Here is a 7,282-nt window from a genome sequence, read left to right as displayed (position 1 = left end):
CCAATTTTTGGGTCAAATTTCATCGAATTCTGGTAACGTTCAAAATGTAACTGTTTTGCACGGTTTTATTATAACTAGTTTGTTTCCCTTTTATACAAACTTGTAGTTGTTATTACGCTTAGCAAATTTACCACACAAACTGTTGGGTCTAGACCAACGTTTGGGTCAAGTTTCGTTGAATTCTGAGAATTTTCAAAATTTAGCTGTTTTGTACGGTTTATTAGAGCAAGATTGTTTCCCTTTTATACAAACTTGTAGTTATTATTAAAGCTTAGCAAATTACCACACAAATTCTTAGGTCTAAACCAACGTTTGGGTCAAGTTTCGTCGAATTCTAAGAATGTTTAAAGTTTAGCTGTTTTGTACGGTTTTATTAAAGTAAGTTTGTTTGCCTTTTATAAAAACTTTTTAGTTATTATTATGCTTAGCAAATTTACAACACAAATTCATGGGTCTAGACCAACGTTTGGGTCAAGTTTCGTCGAATTCTGAGAACGTTCAAAATTTAGCTTTGCACAATTTTATTATAGCAACTTTGTTTCCCTTTTATACAAACTTGTAGTTATTATTACGCTTAGCAAATTTACCACAGAAATGCTTGGGTTTAGACAAACGTTTGGGTCAAGTTTCATCGAATTCTGAGAACGTTCAAAATTTAGTTGTTTTGCACGGTTTTATTGGTGCAAGTTTGTTTCCCTTTTATAAAAACTTGTAGTTATTATTATTCTTAGCAAATTACCACACAAATTCTTGGGTCTGGACGAACGTTTGGGTCAAGTTTCGTCAAATTCTAAGAACGTTTAATCTTGAGCTGTTTTGTACGGTTTTATTTAAGTAAGTTTGTCTGCCTTTTGTAAAAACCTGTAGTTATTATTATGTTTAGTAAATTTACAATACAAATTCATGGGTCTAGACCAACGTTTGGTTCAAGTTTCATCGAATTCTGAGAAGGTTCAAAATTAAGCTTTGCACGATTTTATTAGAGCAACTTCGTTTCCCTTTTATACAAACTTTTAGTTATTATCACGCTTAAAAAATTTACTACACAAATTTTTGGGCCTAGACCAACGTTTTGGGTAAAGTTTTGTCGAATTCTGAGAACGTTCAAAATTTAGCTGTTTTGTACGGTTTTATTAAAGCAAGTTTGTTCTCCTTTTATAAAAACTTGTAGTTATTATTACGCTTATCAAATTTACCACACAAATTCTTGGGTCTAAACCTACGTTTGGGCCAAGTTTCGTCGAATTCTGGTAACGTTCAAAATTTAGCTGTTTTTTGAACGGTTTTATTAGAGCAAGTTTGTTTCCCTTTTATACAAAATCGTAGTTATTATTAAATTTAGCAAATTTACCACACAAATTCTATGGTCTAGACCAATTTTTGGGTCAAATTTCATCGAATTCTGGTAACGTTCAAAATGTAACTGTTTTGCACGGTTTTATTATAACTAGTTTGTTTCCCTTTTGTACAAACTTGTAGTTATTATTACGCTTAGCAAATTTACCACACAAACTGTTGGGTCTAGACCAACGTTTGGGTCAAGTTTCGTTGAATTCTGAGAATTTTCAAAATTTAGCTGTTTTGCACGGTTTTATTAGAGCAAGTTTGTTTCCCTTTTATACAAATTTGTAGTTATTATTAAAGCTTAGCAAATTACCACACAAATTCTTAGTTCTAAACCAACGTTTGGGTCAAGTTTCGTCGAATTCTAAGAATGTTTAAAGTTTAGCTGTTTTGTACGGTTTTATTAAAGTAAGTTTGTTTGCCTTTTATAAAAACTTTGTAGTTATTATTATGCTTAGCAAATTTACAACACAAATTCATGGATCTAGACCAACGTTTGGGTCAAGTTTCGTCGAATTCTGAGAACGTTCAAAATTTAGCTTTGCACAATTTTATTATAGCAACTTTGTTTCCCTTTTATACAAACTTGTAGTTATTATTACGCTTAGCAAATTTACCACAGAAATGCTTGGGTTTAGACAAACGTTTGGGTCAAGTTTCATCGAATTCTGAGAACGTTCAAAATTTAGTTGTTTTGCACGATTTTATTGGTGCAAGTTTGTTTCCCTTTTATAAAAACTTGTAGTTATTATTATGCTTAGCAAATTACCACACAAATTCTTGGGTCTGGACGAACGTTTGGGTCAAGTTTCGTCAAATTCTAAGAACGTTCAATCTTTAGCTGTTTTGTACGATTTTATTTAAGTAAGTTTGTCTGCCTTTTATAAAAACCTGTAGTTATTATTATGCTTAGTAAATTTACAATACAAATTCATGGGTCTAGACCAACGTTTGGTTCAAGTTTCATCGAATTCTGAGAAGGTTCAAAATTAAGCTTTGCACGATTTTATTAGAGCAACTTCGTTTCCCTTTTATACAAACTTTTAGTTATTATCACGCTTAAAAAATTTACTACACAAATTTTTCGGCCTAGACCAACGTTTTGGGTCAAGTTTCGTCGAATTCTGAGAACGTTCAAAATTTAGCTGTTTTGTACGGTTTTATTAAAGCAAGTTTGTTCTCCTTTTATAAAAACTTGTAGTTATTATTACGCTTATCAAATTTACCACACAAATTCTTGGGTCTAAACCTACGTTTGGGCCAAGTTTCGTCGAATTCTGGTAACGTTCAAAATTTAGTTGTTTCTTGAACGGTTTTATTAGAGCAAGTTTGTTTCCCTTTTATACAAAATCGTAGTTATTATTAAATTTAGCAAATTTACCACACAAATTCTATGGTCTAGACCAATTTTTGGGTCAAATTTCATCGAATTCTGGTAACGTTCAAAATGTAACTGTTTTGCACGGTTTTATTATAACTAGTTTGTTTCCCTTTTATACAAACTTGTAGTTGGTATTATGCTTAGCAAATTTACCACACAAACTGTTAGGTCTAGACCAACGTTTGGGTCAAGTTTCGTTGAATTCTAAGAATTTTCAAAATTTAGCTGTTTTGCACGGTTTTATTAGAGCAAGATTGTTTCCCTTTTATACAAACTTGTAGTTATTATTAAAGCTTAGCAAATTACCACACAAATTCTTAGGTCTAAACCAACGTTTGGGTCAAGTTTCGTCGAATTCTAAGAATGTTTAAAGTTTAGCTGTTTTGTACGGTTTTATTAAAGTAAGTTTGTTTGCCTTTTATAAAAACTTTTTAGTTATTATTATGCTTAGCAAATTTACAACACAAATTCATGGGTCTAGACCAACGTTTGGGTCAAGTTTCGTCGAATTCTGAGAACGTTCAAAATTTAGCTTTGCACAATTTTATTATAGCAACTTTGTTTCCCTTTTATACAAACTTGTAGTTATTATTACGCTTAGCAAATTTACCACAGAAATGCTTGGGTTTAGACAAATGTTTGGGTCAAGTTTCATCGAATTCTGAGAACGTTCAAAATTTAGTTGTTTTGCACGGTTTTATTGGTGCAAGTTTGTTTCCCTTTTATAAAAACTTGTAGTTATTATTATTCTTAGCAAATTACCACACAAATTCTTGGGTCTGGACGAACGTTTGGGTCAAGTTTCGTCAAATTCTAAGAACGTTTAATCTTTAGCTGTTTTGTACGGTTTTATTTAAGTAAGTTTGTCTGCCTTTTGTAAAAACCTGTAGTTATTATTATGTTTAGTAAATTTACAATACAAATTCATGGGTCTAGACCAACGTTTGGTTCAAGTTTCATCGAATTCTGAGAAGGTTCAAAATTAAGCTTTGCACGATTTTATTAGAGCAACTTCGTTTCCCTTTTATACAAACTTTTAGTTATTATCACGCTTAAAAAATTTACTACACAAATTTTTGGGCCTAGACCAACGTTTTGGGTAAAGTTTTGTCGAATTCTGAGAACGTTCAAAATTTAGCTGTTTTGTACGGTTTTATTAAAGCAAGTTTGTTCTCCTTTTATAAAAACTTGTAGTTATTATTACGCTTATCAAATTTACCACACAAATTCTTGGGTCTAAACCTACGTTTGGGCCAAGTTTCGTCGAATTCTGGTAACGTTCAAAATTTAGCTGTTTTTTGAACGGTTTTATTAGAGCAAGTTTGTTTCCCTTTTATACAAAATCGTAGTTATTATTAAATTTAGCAAATTTACCACACAAATTCTATGGTCTAGACCAATTTTTGGGTCAAATTTCATCGAATTCTGGTAACGTTCAAAATGTAACTGTTTTGCACGGTTTTATTATAACTAGTTTGTTTCCCTTTTGTACAAACTTGTAGTTATTATTACGCTTAGCAAATTTACCACACAAACTGTTGGGTCTAGACCAACGTTTGGGTCAAGTTTCGTTGAATTCTGAGAATTTTCAAAATTTAGCTGTTTTGCACGGTTTTATTAGAGCAAGTTTGTTTCCCTTTTATACAAATTTGTAGTTATTATTAAAGCTTAGCAAATTACCACACAAATTCTTAGTTCTAAACCAACGTTTGGGTCAAGTTTCGTCGAATTCTAAGAATGTTTAAAGTTTAGCTGTTTTGTACGGTTTTATTAAAGTAAGTTTGTTTGCCTTTTATAAAAACTTTGTAGTTATTATTATGCTTAGCAAATTTACAACACAAATTCATGGGTCTAGACCAACGTTTGGGTCAAGTTTCGTCGAATTCTGAGAACGTTCAAAATTTAGCTTTGCACAATTTTATTATAGCAACTTTGTTTCCCTTTTATACAAACTTGTAGTTATTATTACGCTTAGCAAATTTACCACAGAAATGCTTGGGTTTAAACAAACGTTTGGGTCAAGTTTCATCGAATTCTGAGAACGTTCAAAATTTAGTTGTTTTGCACGATTTTATTGGTGCAAGTTTGTTTCCCTTTTATAAAAACTTGTAGTTATTATTATGCTTAGCAAATTACCACACAAATTCTTGGGTCTGGACGAACGTTTGGGTCAAGTTTCGTCAAATTCTAAGAACGTTCAATCTTTAGCTGTTTTGTACGATTTTATTTAAGTAAGTTTGTCTGCCTTTTATAAAAACCTGTAGTTATTATTATGCTTAGTAAATTTACAATACAAATTCATGGGTCTAGACCAACGTTTGGTTCAAGTTTCATCGAATTCTGAGAAGGTTCAAAATTAAGCTTTGCACGATTTTATTAGAGCAACTTCGTTTCCCTTTTATACAAACTTTTAGTTATTATCACGCTTAAAAAATTTACTACACAAATTTTTCGGCCTAGACCAACGTTTTGGGTCAAGTTTCGTCGAATTCTGAGAACGTTCAAAATTTAGCTGTTTTGTACGGTTTTATTAAAGCAAGTTTGTTCTCCTTTTATAAAAACTTGTAGTTATTATTACGCTTATCAAATTTACCACACAAATTCTTGGGTCTAAACCTACGTTTGGGCCAAGTTTCATCGAATTCTGGTAACGTTCAAAATTTAGTTGTTTCTTGAACGGTTTTATTAGAGCAAGTTTGTTTCCCTTTTATACAAAATCGTAGTTATTATTAAATTTAGCAAATTTACCACACAAATTCTATGGTCTAGACCAATTTTTGGGTCAAATTTCATCGAATTCTGGTAACGTTCAAAATGTAACTGTTTTGCACGGTTTTATTATAACTAGTTTGTTTCCCTTTTATACAAACTTGTAGTTGGTATTATGCTTAGCAAATTTACCACACAAACTGTTAGGTCTAGACCAACGTTTGGGTCAAGTTTCGTTGAATTCTGAGAATTTTCAAAATTTAGCTGTTTTGCACGGTTTTATTAGAGCAAGATTGTTTCCCTTTTATACAAACTTGTAGTTATTATTAAAGCTTAGCAAATTACCACACAAATTCTTAGGTCTAAACCAACGTTTGGGTCAAGTTTCGTCGAATTCTAAGAATGTTTAAAGTTTAGCTGTTTTGTACGGTTTTATTAAAGTAAGTTTGTTTGCCTTTTATAAAAACTTTTTAGTTATTATTATGCTTAGCAAATTTACAACACAAATTCATGGGTCTAGACCAACGTTTGGGTCAAATTTCGTCGAATTCTGAGAACGTTCAAAATTTAGCTTTGCACAATTTTATTATAGCAACTTTGTTTCCCTTTTATACAAACTTGTAGTTATTATTACGCTTAGCAAATTTACCACAGAAATGCTTGGGTTTAGACAAACGTTTGGGTCAAGTTTCATCGAATTCTGAGAACGTTCAAAATTTAGTTGTTTTGCACGGTTTTATTGGTGCAAGTTTGTTTCCCTTTTATAAAAACTTGTAGTTATTATTATTCTTAGCAAATTACCACACAAATTCTTGGGTCTGGACGAACGTTTGGGTCAAGTTTCGTCAAATTCTAAGAACGTTTAATCTTTAGCTGTTTTGTACGGTTTTATTTAAGTAAGTTTGTCTGCCTTTTGTAAAAACCTGTAGTTATTATTATGTTTAGTAAATTTACAATACAAATTCATGGGTCTAGACCAACGTTTGGTTCAAGTTTCATCGAATTCTGAGAAGGTTCAAAATTAAGCTTTGCACGATTTTATTAGAGCAACTTCGTTTCCCTTTTATACAAAGTTTTAGTTATTATCACGCTTAAAAAATTTACTACACAAATTTTTGGGCCTAGACCAACGTTTTGGGTAAAGTTTCGTCGAATTCTGAGAACGTTCAAAATTTAGCTGTTTTGTACGGTTTTATTAAAGCAAGTTTGTTCTCCTTTTATAAAAACTTGTAGTTATTATTACGCTTATCAAATTTACCACACAAATTCTTGGGTCTAAACCTACGTTTGGGCCAAGTTTCGTCGAATTCTGGTAACGTTCAAAATTTAGCTGTTTCTTGAACGGTTTTATTAGAGCAAGTTTGTTTCCCTTTTATACAAAATCGTAGTTATTATTAAATTTAGCAAATTTACCACACAAATTCTATGGTCTAGACCAATTTTTGGGTCAAATTTCATCGAATTCTGGTAACGTTCAAAATGTAACTGTTTTGCACGGTTTTATTATAACTAGTTTGTTTCCCTTTTATACAAACTTGTAGTTGTTATTACGCTTAGCAAATTTACCACACAAACTGTTGGGTCTAGACCAACGTTTGGGTCAAGTTTCGTTGAATTCTGAGAATTTTCAAAATTTAGCTGTTTTGCACGGTTTTATTAGAGCAAGATTGTTTCCCTTTTATACAAACTTGTAGTTATTATTAAAGCTTAGCAAATTACCACACAAATTCTTAGGTCTAAACCAACGTTTGGGTCAAGTTTCGTCGAATTCTAAGAATGTTTAAAGTTTAGCTGTTTTGTACGGTTTTATTAAAGTAAGTTTGTTTGCCTTTTATAAAAACTTTTTAG

The sequence above is a fragment of the Sesamum indicum genome, linkage group LG2 (assembly GCF_026168435.1).
Source record: "Sesamum indicum cultivar Baizhima isolate 11 linkage group LG2, ASM2616843v1, whole genome shotgun sequence".
Classification (NCBI taxonomy): Eukaryota; Viridiplantae; Streptophyta; class Magnoliopsida; order Lamiales; family Pedaliaceae; genus Sesamum; species Sesamum indicum.
This window is presented reverse-complemented; position numbering follows the sequence as displayed.